The sequence below is a fragment of the Electrophorus electricus genome, chromosome 26 (genome assembly GCF_041902795.1).
Source record: "Electrophorus electricus isolate QZ-2024a chromosome 26, ASM4190279v1, whole genome shotgun sequence".
Classification (NCBI taxonomy): domain Eukaryota; kingdom Metazoa; phylum Chordata; class Actinopteri; order Gymnotiformes; family Gymnotidae; genus Electrophorus; species Electrophorus electricus.
The window spans coordinates 10,513,161-10,525,394 of NC_137522.1; the positions used below are offsets into that span (position 1 = coordinate 10,513,161).

At 40.6% G+C, this 12,234-nt stretch overlaps 1 protein-coding gene across 1 annotated transcript in view; it reads left to right on the forward strand.

The window, feature by feature from the left end:
• The first annotated feature begins 1,701 nt into the window (after window positions 1-1,701).
• nek7 (NIMA-related kinase 7) overlaps window positions 1,702-12,234 on the forward strand; it is a 48,399-nt gene continuing 37,866 nt past the window's right edge. Inside the window, exon 1 of the mRNA XM_027028862.3 lies at window positions 1,702-1,937. The gene's annotated coding sequence lies outside the window, so the exon portion shown is untranslated. The remainder of the gene's footprint in view (window positions 1,938-12,234) is intronic.

The window sequence follows — 12,234 nt, forward strand, 5'->3', positions numbered from 1 at the left end:
GATTATTTGCATTGTATTATCTTGAAGAGCAATCTATATGAATTCAGAAATTGTGAATGAAATGGAAACGCAAAATCATTTTGGGGTAAGGGTCAGCTCACAATGGGACAAAATTTGAAGAATTTCTAGAAATGTAGCCTTTTTACAGAAATTCAAGGAAACATGTTAAGGTAAAGATCATGACTGTCCAAGCATAGTGCACAATGTAAGCACTGCACAATTCATGCTCTCCATATACCATATGCTGGTCATCTATGATTTTCCAGTAATGCTTATTTGAAGAAGATGAACTCTTCCACCATGAAATCTTCATTACATACTCTATTGATTTTCCCTTTTAGAAGGTCTGAACTAAGATATTTTGGAAAATGTATTTTTCTAGACATAATAAAATGTTACATGAAATTGTCAGGGCCCTGTTTCCCAAAAACATTATAGTGTTAAGATCATCTGAGGAGAAAGAGAGTAGTTAGTGTGATACTCACTCTACCAAAAGTGTGTTATGACACTTTTGGGAAAGCTGGCCCTGAACATCGTGAATAGTGAAGGGAGAGAGAGAGAGACAGAGAGCCAGACAGACAGAAAGAGAGAGAGGCAGATAAAGTAGAGAAAGAGAGAAAGTAATATTGCAGCACATCAATTGAATTAATTTCAGTTTCCCAATCACCAAATTTCAAACTTTCATTTCTTGTGAACTGAACTGGAATTTAGGATGTACATTTGTACATATTGTTATATATGTTGTGAAAAATTCTGATTTATAGCACCTGTAACAGCTAACCTATTCAAGTAATGAATGCATCATGCCCCAGTAAGCAAACAACCCCCAAGGCAAACAAACAAACCTTTTTAAAACTACTTTTTGTCAAAGGCTAATGACAAAAAGTTATTAAACCTTACTGGTATTTGGAATTAATACCTATGAAGGGATTTCAACAATACCCTAAACTTCTGATGCCATATTTAAATGCAGCATACATAAACATGGACAAAGTTTAAACCAAGTCATTGCCTTTTTAGTGAAGAAATCACCAATACAATTCACATTCCAGTTCAGATTCTACACTATAGTCTATATTCTGAAACGTAGTCCAATATCTTTCCAGAGGTTCCTCTTCTAAGTGTTTGGTGGCACATACATTTAAAGTAGTAGGCAAAAAAAGAGAGACAGAAAAAAGAATACATGACAAAATTAATTTATTTTTGCAGGGTTTGGAATAATCAATCCAAACGCCATGTAAATTAGCTTTATTAATAATAATAATAATAATAATAATAATAATAATAATAATACTTTAAATTATTATTATTGTTCTTATTATTATCAATAATAATTATTGTTATAAATAATAATAATAATAATAATAATAATAATAATAATAATAATAATAATAATAATAATATAGCATTGCTTTTAAAGCAACCAAACAAGTCGTCTAAAGGAAATGAAATATATAAAGAAAAAGTATGAAAAATATTAACACATTTTTAAAAGAAAAATAGAAGTTTGGCCTAGCAACAGAGGACTATGAATAACTTGGTATTCATTTAATCTGAACACAGTCTAGAGGTTAGTTACTAGACTACAACTCCTCTTTCTCACCCCTCCAGCTTGCTGTCTGTATCCTACCTTTGTATCGTTAGCCCGCTTTGCCTGAGTTTTCATTTTGTCGCCTTCTGCGTGTGTGCCCCGCCCCTTTCCATTGGGCATGCTGGGATGTGTGTTTTACAGGGCAGGAATGGCGAGCTAGAACATCGGGCTGCGGACACACATGTTGTAGCAGCTTGCAGGCTCGGACTACCCGTCATAATCCGAGTGTTACACAGTCACACAGCAGCTCGTCAGCTAAACTGAAGCTCGACAGTTGGACCGACAAAGCAGACGCCATCACCCCGAGCTCCAGTTGAGTGTGTGGAAGCTAGGCTGGCACTTCCTGGTAAGGATTTAGCACAGGGAACGTTAGCTAGCTAACGCTAACGCTAACGCTAACTAGTGACATGTCAACAGTTAGCTCGATATTCACAAGTTCATTCCAAAAATTAATTCGGGTTTATACTAATTAAGAGGACGGTTTTATTCAATGTTAGTGAGGTGACTGGCTATAATTGTTGAGCCAAAAGTGACTTACCTAGTTAGATATGAGGGTAGTTAACTAAAGTTACTCATGTAAAGTTCATCTGAAATTCTTAGCTAGCTTGGTTAGCTAACTGGCTAGCTAAACTTTTCGCATGCTAGCTAGCACTGAAGCGTTGTTAGCTTTTGCTAGCTATGTTGGTTGATGTAGGTTTAGAAGTTAACGTATTAGACACAACCTGTTAACGTAGGTAAATCTCAGTGTAAAAACATTATTTTAAATCAGTTAAAAGCAATGCTGAGTGCACTATTTCAAATCTTTTTTTGTCATCTTAACAAAGTCGTGACTCGTAAAATAACTATTCGCTGTCTTGATCTGTCAGCGCGAAACATCGTAATCACAGCAGTGTCACACACGTCTTCTAATAGTTTGCTGAGCCTTTAATGCAACTCCATGGCAGAGGCGCAGTTGACAATCCTGCTAGCGTGCTAACACGTTATAACTTGTTAATATTGCAGGTATCTAGTAGTAGACTGCGGAGTAACGTTACAGGTTGTCAACTTTTCTGACAGGAATGCATCTTTAAGATTATTTTGCGACGTAATTTTAATCTGTAGACGAATGACATGCTGCCTTATTATTATGCAGTAATAAATACGTTAGATAAACTTAACACCAAGCAATATAACTCCGATTTAAATTAGCTGGGTAGCGAAGCCCCATTATATAGTTCACTATCTAGGGTTAGCTTGGTAACCGCAGAGCAACGAGCCCACCATGGTTAGCTAAACTATTCTGGCTTTAACCCTGCATCAAAAATAAAGCATTTCCAATCAAATGCTTTGTTCTGGCACTCAGTATAAAAGTATCTCAACATTGGGCTCAAGTATGTTTGCTTAACGCTGCAAGTTCATTTTTATCAGTGTTGCAGCAGTGTGATAAATAACGCTAGACTGTACACGCAGTCTAATCACCTTGCTCGTTTTCATGACTTGCTGTAATGTAAGATAGCTTGGATCATCCGAACATCATGTTGATTAGTGGCTTTCGTGCTAGCTCACTAACTAAAAAATGTTTGAGCGAGTTGTGCATAATTATCTGACCAACCGGTAAATTTAATATCAGACCGGTGAAATAAAGCGTGTTTGTGGCTAAACTGAACGTACGTGTCAACATGTACCCTTAAACTCTCAGTAACTATAGTCAGCCTATCCCATATCCCATTACAGCTACCTGGAACTGAATGAACACGTGCTGTTAAACTGTGCTGCGGTTACAAATCGCTACATCCTTATGAATTACAAAACCATGCCAGCCCTCTCACCCAGCGACAGAAGGGATAGTTGTACTCTTGTAGACTTCTGGGCATAGATCAGGTGCCAGCAATTAAAATCCAACTCTGCACTTGCAGAACTGATGCCATAGCTGGTTAAGCTGCTTTGGAGAGGTGAGACTTAACTGTTATACCATTATGAAAATCAGAGGCAGCCAAAATAATACTTAGAATCTTGCAGTGACATGCTGGAATTGAGGACTTGTAAGATTTAAAATATATGTCTGCAATATTTCAACCAGCTCATTTGTTAAAATTGTTGCTTCCACAACTTTTAATTGCTTATAGTACGGATATAGTGCGGATAGTTTTAGTACCAAGAAACATATTGCTTCTTTGAAGCTTCTCACTGGGTTTAAACATAGTACAATTGGGCCCATAATCGGAACCTCAGTCTCCTTTTTGAAAATAGCAAAAACTCAGTATAGTTATGTGTATATTGAATAGAATGATAAGATGGAATGCATGTTGCAACGTAAAACATTTTGGTGCCACAACTATATGTATGACTGCGCTGTGAATTTCCTGTTTTTGATAAAGGAACTTATTGGGGGGTTTCAAAGCTTAAACGATTGACCATTAGACTGTGTTTAAGTCCACTGAGAGGCTGCAGGGGAGAGGTAAGTCCTAGTGCTTAAAAGATATCGGCAAGATTATGCGATACATGACTACAAAAAGAAAAACAGTCATTTTGTGAAAATATGGGTTAAAACATCACAATTATTTAAAAAAAAATAGACTTTAATAAATGTTCTGTTAATGAAGTGTTTTAAAATCATGATTTTACCTTCAAATTTGTCTGGTAATATTTAGTGATTCAAACCTTTATGGTTAAAAAATCCGGTCAGACACCTTATTTAAATGGGCCTTGGCATTTTGTATTCAGTGGGAAAAATCTCACTCCACAGCATTACTCCAAAATATTTATTGTAGTCCTGGTGTTCAAAAGAGACAATAAATGACAAGTTCTAAATATTAGCAAAAGATACAGGGAATGAGAATGACAGTTTTAAAGTATGAGGTGTCATAGGCTTGAGCTAGAGCTAATCACAAGTGCCATAGTAACTAGTCACCCCATCAGCATATAGTACCAAGTACCACCATTCCAAGGTGTTGCTGGCAATTTCAGAAGAGCTAGTATTACTGACTGGACTTCATTTACGCAGACTATATGAATACGGTAAAGGTGGGATCTTGGCTGAAATACAGCTAGGCCTATTTTGTGACAGGAATGATCTAATGTTTCTTTCCTGTTTCAGTAAGTGTAATGTTGCTAAACTGGGTCATCAAATTTTTGGAGAAATTTAAATACTTGAAACTATGTGACTTTCCTGTAGAAGAACACCTCAGCTGAAAAAATTATGTTTAGAGAGAAATTTCATAATTCCACACCATCCCATACTAATCACTTTTTAAAACTGAATACTTTGGCATTGCTATATAGTATTTTTAAAATACTGTGAATTATTCAGTAAATACACTGAATAACATAAAGGGTATGTAGTTATATTCTGAAGGGAGGAATGGGTTAAAGCAAATTCAAAGGCAAAAAAATGTGTGGTGAGATTTGTCAGCAGTCCTGTTTTTCTTGCATTGCCTTTGATTTCCATACAGATCCCCCAGGACATCAAATCTCTTTCATGGAGTAATTACACAATGTGTATGGCTCTGTAAACCCAGGAACCCAGGCAATGGCAGCAGGCATTTGTCATAAAATGAGACTTAATCAGAATGAATCTATGCTATTTGAAAAGAATCTGTGCTTCTCCATATGGAATGCGATTGGCATTTGATATGTCCTCACTGCAACACAGTCGTAATATTTCACATGGGATGGAGTCGAGCAGAGGGAGGTGGCTGCGTGTTTGGAAAAGCTGTCTGTCTAAATATGGCCTACCACATGGATTACAGATAGCCGGGTATGCCAGCTTGGCATAGTAGCACTCATCAAGATTTCTGCCGGTTGTCCGGCACCAGGGCTCTCTGCTGCCAGCCTGGAACGAGGTTCAGTGGTACCCCTGATCCTGGACTCTCCCAGCATGGGGTGCTGCCCTCTGCACTGTATCACTGGGGGAGAAAAACATCCTGTTAGAAAGATGCAGGAAGCAGTCAGAATGCCTCCTGTTTTAAAAGTCTTCTTTTTTTAATTATACTTTTTCTTTTTTCAGAAGTCATGCCAAGCTGTGACTCCGAGACCTTTGCCAGCGTGGTTGTGGGGCAGCAAATAAAAATATTTTACAGACGTCTGAAGCCGGGCATGGAAGGCGGCCTGGTAGCAGAGGTTCTCTGGAAGGTCTGGCGGAGTGGGGCTGCTCTGGGCTGACAGAGAGTAGGCAGAGGCAGGAGGTGGAGGGGGCAGAAGCGTAGGCCCGGTGCCACCATACTGTGACGACCAGGCGGGTGGCCAGCGCCGCTGACAGTTTAACAGTGAACATTTTACAGCATAACGTATTGCGTGCTGTAAACTGGGGTGGGGGTGGTTAGCGTTGTAAAGACTGTTTATCGTGCTTGTGAAGCCTCAAAAAAATGTGCATCTCTAAGCCCTCGTATTAGAATAAAGCAGATGGCATGGGCCAGTGTGGCTATTAAAAAAAGCCGGAGATGAAAGGAGGCCAGTTTCTTTGAACAGTGAGTCTGTCATGTTAGTGTCTGTGGGTCTGTGGGTCAAACTGTGTGCAGAGCCGCTGGAAGTCATGATTTTTCGTGTTTGAATTGGCCAGAAAAAAAATCCCAGGGCATCTCATTAACATTGATATTTTAATGTTGCAGTCTACAGCTACTGGTGAAAAACCAAGTACCTTTCGTTTTGTTGACTCAGTATTTCAGAGGATTTTTTAAGGTGCTGGTTATTACCTCTGGCTTTTGATTTTGAGTTTTTGATTGTTCTTCACTACTGATTATTGCTGCTACAATGATCAGTGATCAGTATCTTGTTCTTGTAGTGCAATATCTGGAAAACCATTGCTGACTATGCAAGGAAAGTTGCATAGTCATATTGGTCTTTACCAATGCAAATGTGCTTGGTCAAGCCCACCTAAATGATTGTAATCTGAAGAGCTGCATCTGAGTACACTGATTGTAACCTATGTTCTCCTTTATTAAAATTGAACATAGAGAGAGTTTTTTGACTGGATTGTTGTAATTTAGCATGTTGTGTTGGACCCATACATGTTTGTTTGCCACATTCCTATACATTTGCATTTTTCCATATTAAATATATGTTTCAGTGACATCTCTTAGATAAAATCCAAATCCACCCACGCAATTTACAATAGTAGTGGGCTCAAAGTATTTTATGGAAGTGTATTAAAGTTACCTTTTTTGTCCGATACGTTGATACCTATAACAATATTTCTGTGAAAGAAATGTACTGGCCTTTTGTTATATTTTATAGAATTTAAAAGTGTGTGATGACTAGGCTAATTGCAATGCTTCTGTGAAGTATTGTCAGTGGTGCACAGTTTTTGTGCTTTCATGTTATGTAGGGGACCCTAGGTTTGTCATAGACCTAAAGTTTGGTAATAGCTGAAAATGATGCTCTGTGAAATGTGACCATCACTGTCCCATGTGGCTCTTGGGTGGCGACAAATTTTTGCTTTTGAGTTCTATCATATAGCGTTAGATCCACCTAGTTTTCTCAAGATCATTAGGTGACAGGAGTGAGTTATGGGAATGACACAGCTGGTGTGGAAGGAGAGACCAGGAGAGACCAGGAGAGCCGAGGGCATGGCATGGCTGGATGACAAGGAATCTGTACAACACTGTACGTAATGTGGAGGGATAAAACAAGCTGCCTAACTCTGGGATTTCAGCAGTTGCAGCCCGAAATTAGCTAGAGCTATGTGATTATTGCATTTGTTTCACCAATATTAAATATTTAATATTTACTGAATTATTATATCAATGCTACTTGTTAAAATTCAATATTTTCAAAGGTTTTAGTGTGCCTTTTTGTGAATGCAACAACAGAAAAAACAAAAAAATGCACTGACTGCCCTGCCAAGAAAATTTGGAGTAAACCTGTTTTAAGCACACATTTACTATGCTATGATCATGTGTTGAGTATATGAATACTTCAACAATATTAATGTTGTCTTCTTTTTTCTCCTGATTTCAAAGTCCTTATTTCTTTAAACAGCTAAGAAGCCTGTCTTAAAATTCAAAACTTTAAGCAGCTAATAAATGTGGACTTGTCAGCTCTGAAAGTCAGTGGAGTATCATGTCCTGTTGGATGCTCAGGCAATCTGACATAGATAATTCTGCAGTACATGATTTCAAGTCCAATTATTAATCATGGGTAAAGCATCGCATAAAAAAAGTTCACATTTTTGTTAAAACTATACAACCCTGTACACATTTCTTTCCATGGGAAGGGTAGTATATTGGTGTCTCGTAAAGCCTTCAAGGAAAAGAGAGACCCTTAAGTCATGCTGTGCATGTGGGCTAAAGAGGCAGGCGACCGCCGGAGGTGTGCGGGAGGAGATGGTCGCGGCTGTGGGCATGTCTGGGTGGTGAGAGAAGGGGCTCGGTGAGTCTGTGCGGCAGCCAAGCAAGGGTTAGGAACATGGCACGCTGTCCGGAGTTAAAGGGGGGGTGTCCCTGAAGGGGCAAGGGAGCTGAGGAGAGACAGGCCCCCAGGGCCAGCCCGATCAAGGGACGGCAGGGGAACAGGCTACGCGAAAAATAAACAGGCCCTCGGAGCGAACAGCACTAAATGCTATCCTCCTTTGCGGCTGATCTGTAAGCCAGAGCTGTAGGCTGTGACAATAGGACCCTGAGTGATTTTTGCAAAGGGGATTTCAGAATAGGATGGCATTCCTTTTAATGATCCTCTTTTTTGTTGAGACCTTGAAGTATGCAGGATTGTCCGTGGACTGTCTCAAGTGACAGCGTAATTTTGTAAGCTTAATCTGTGGCTGGAAAACTGGTTGAGCATGTTTGAGCTGCAAATAATAAGAGGTTACTTATCATTTTCAGCTGTAAAGAAAAAAGAAGCTAGGTTAGAATATTTTTTTTAAAGCATCTGAAATGGTAAGTCCACAGAGAGGCATCCATAGAGAATGCCTGTTTACCCAAGTTTCTTTTTATCTAAACTCTGTTCTGAAAGCTCCGTTGTTGAGTGATATGTTTGAGATTGTTGCATCATGAATAATTGTGAGAAACAGGCTATAAGCAACAGCTGGTGTTTTGTCTTGATAGGTACAAAGTTACACAGTAAGTAATGAGGGATTGTGCGTGTCAGTGATTGGCAGATTGGTGTGGTATTTGTCAAGCTTTTTCTTCTCTCCAGATACCCCGCCCCCAACCAAAAAAGCAGAGAAACTGTCTAGAGCCAGGATGATCTATAAGACTGTAGGCTCAGATTAGCATGATTGCAGCTATTGGGCTGACCCTCTGGCCACGAATAACATGGTTTTAGCCCTGTGCTGGGAATTGTCACAATCTATTGTGGTCAAAGGTTAACAGGATAATTTAGTAGTCTTATGACATTGGTAACCAAAAGAAAGGTCCTCATTAGGTCACATTAGATATGTACAAAAACAAAGTGGGTCATACGCGTAGCCAGCAGTGTACACTATCCTTTATACAAGGTTGGAACATTTACAAAGAAGGGAAGAGATCACTATGCAATATTCTGGTGTAATTATAACTTCTATTTCTTGTACATGTACGGATGTCACATGATGGTATCCATGATTTAAGATCTGAAATCAAATGTGTAGCTGGGAATCAGTGTCAATGCGTATTTGATTTTCTTAACTGCAGTAGGAGTACAACACATTACAGAATAGAATAATTTATTGCTTTTCCTGTTTTGGAGCAAAACACATATTACCACCTTGTCTTCTTTATTGCGTGACCTTGTCTTGAGCCAAATGTAATGTTTCATTGTTGCTAAGCCTTTCCCTCGCTCGACCAGCTGGTTAACTTTGGCACTAACAAATAACTTTTATGTGTCATCTTGTGAAATATTTGACACATCCCTGTGCTCCGTGATATTATATGCTTGGACTTGGTGTATTTACCCTTCTGCACATTGAGCTCATCATGTCAGGATTTTTCAAGCCTGTCCTATTGCAAATCTACAGGCACTGCCGCATCGATTTTTCTTTTAAGGCTTAAATACATTTCAGTGTTTATGTAAGATGTCTGTTATTTAAATTGGTCATTATAACAAACCGACTAGTTAGACAGTCTCTAATGGAGTATTTGCATCGAACGTTCTCCCCACCGCATTCACGTCCTGCACATCAAACGGTAACAAGAGATGTTCTCCCCTCCAGCGTAATTAACTAGTCCCACTCAGTCCCTTTACTGTAAAGCACCTGCAGGCTTGACAGCAGGCCAACAAAAGCCTCGGATCAATCGGGCTTCATTACTCTGACCCTTGAGACGAGCACGACAATGGGGGAGACAGTGGGACGGCCACGGCTTTTCGCCGCTGCCAGCTCGCCCGGCCCCGGCCCTTTTGAGCCAGAGGAGGAGCTCCACAGCTGCACACACTTCAGCTCCCTGCGCCGTGAAAGATGCGCGATCCGGTCTCGAGAGGTGGATCTGAATCGGGCACACACAGGCAGGGGCCGCGGGAGCGGGGCGCGTGTCCATTATTCTTAAAGCACGGGCGGAGGTGGGAGCTTGGGAAACGGAGGAGGGTACCGGCCCTTTGGGGATGAGCCGCGAAAGGCGACGGTGAAAGGGGCGTGAAGGCACGAGCCCGTGAGCTACTTTGTGTGCAGGGATAAATCGGCCGCGGCCCGTCCCGTGCTGTTTACCTCCGCTTGAAAATAATCATTACCCTATAAAATCTGAAAGTGAAAAATGCAAAGGAGGTCTATAAATAGCTAATGAACAGGAATATAGATAGCTGGCCTGGGCTGTCCCAAGGCCCCCTTTGCTCATGGAAGCACATAGACGTGGAGCCGAGGAACGTGCTTCCTCAGGCAGCGTCAAAAGACAGTTTGCGCAATGTTGAATTGTATGGTGAAAAAATTATTTAAGTACTGTGTTTTGCTCTGCATGTTTAATGTACCACTAGCAGATATATAACAGTTATTTAAACATCTCATTCAGATCACCATATGCTTCAGCCTAATTCCAGTATTGCATTGGTCCCCAGACCATTACAGTCCTTTGCTTGACTTGTGTTTTTTGTTTTTTTTTAAGCGGTACCCTTGACATCTGCTAACTTTCGCAACTGTGCTTGATAATACCCTGTTAATAATGGAAGACCACTTAAGATGTGTAGGAAAAAAAATCCCCCTTTTTTCGTTTGGAACAGTTGGAGTCATCGTCATTCTGCAGCTTTGCATGTGTACAGGAAGTGGAGTTTGGAGGTCAGCTCAGTGAGTCTAGCTGTAATGTAGCCACCCTGCAGCCTGAGTAAAGCAGGTGACAGCAGGAAGGGACTGAAGGAACTGCTGCAGAGAAAAGGGGTTTGCATGTGACTGGTAAAGGCCAAGGCTGAACCAAGAATTTTCTTGTGCTAGTCGCCTTGGGGTTGATAAACATCTGACTGAGGTGCTAATATATAGAACTGAGATGTAGAAATATACAAATCCTGGTCTTTTTTTTTTTTTCAGGAGCACAATTTCAAACTTTTTTATTTTTAAACTAGAGTAGAGTAAGGCTACCTTCCACTAGCCCACCTGGAGGTGACAAACATCTGATTCAGGTGCTGATATGTAGAGCTGATATATAGATATATACAGACAATCTGCTGTACCTAAAGTAAAATAATGACCAGATGTGTTTCTGTTCTTCGTCTCTGACCCTCCCATCATTAGCCCCTCTCCAGTCAAAGACTGCAGAGCTGTCAGATGGGTCCGGCTGTGCTTTCATGGAGAAGAGGGAAAAGGTTTCTCTTTTCCGTGTAATCAGGGACACCACTTCCACTGAATTCCGAAGCCCCTGAGCTGCCTTTGATTAGCACAGATCTTCCCAAGCCCTGCTTTTGTTGGATTGCTCCTTTCTCCTCAGCCGTTAGAGATGTTTTATCAGAGCGAGCCATCACTCGGTTCAGGATTCTTTCTTTGACTTTTAGAGGAAGTGTGTGGAAATGTTTCCCTGTGTTTGTGCAGTGACACACAGTGCAAGAAAAGAAGCAGGCCTAAAAAGTGTCAGCGCTGTGCTCAAACTGACTTTCTTCCCCCTTATATGCACTCCAGCATGCAAGGCTCTCACTGGGACTGCTAAGTCTGGCCACCTTGTTTACGTGGCTTTCTCCTGTTCCTTGAGTCGTGTTTTTAATCCTCCTGCTCTGATAAATGAATAATGCAGCAAAAAGCAATGAGGATGAAAGGAGAGCCGTAGCCCTTACACCATTTTCCAGTTAAACCAGTCTCATTATGCTAAGCAATGCTAGCAGTAGGTAGCGGACTTTGGTTCGATAAAGCGTGCGCTCCTGCTGGAGTTGGCTCATTCCTCTCCTGAACAAAGCCTCTTTTTTTTCCCCTGCATTTAACTGCTTACATTTGTGAGGCAGTGAGCTCTTCTAATGTCTGTTTCTGCACCAGCTTGGTGATGTAATCTGGCTACTTCGATTCAGTGTTGTGCGTGCGTGTGTGTGTGCGTGTGTGTGTTGTGACACGTGCTACATCAGGAAAAGAACCACTAGTGCCAGGTTCAGTCTGAACCACAGGAACGCTGAGCTAACTGCCACTGAAGGCAGCGATTCTGGCAGCTCACCGAGTACGTGTGGAGGCTCACTGATAAAACAAGTGAATCGATAAATCTTAAAGCTGTTCATTAATGATGCGTGCATTGTAAGTACAGAAGCTGTATAAATAAGAGAGAAATTAGAGGTCTGTTTATTGTGTAGAACAATAT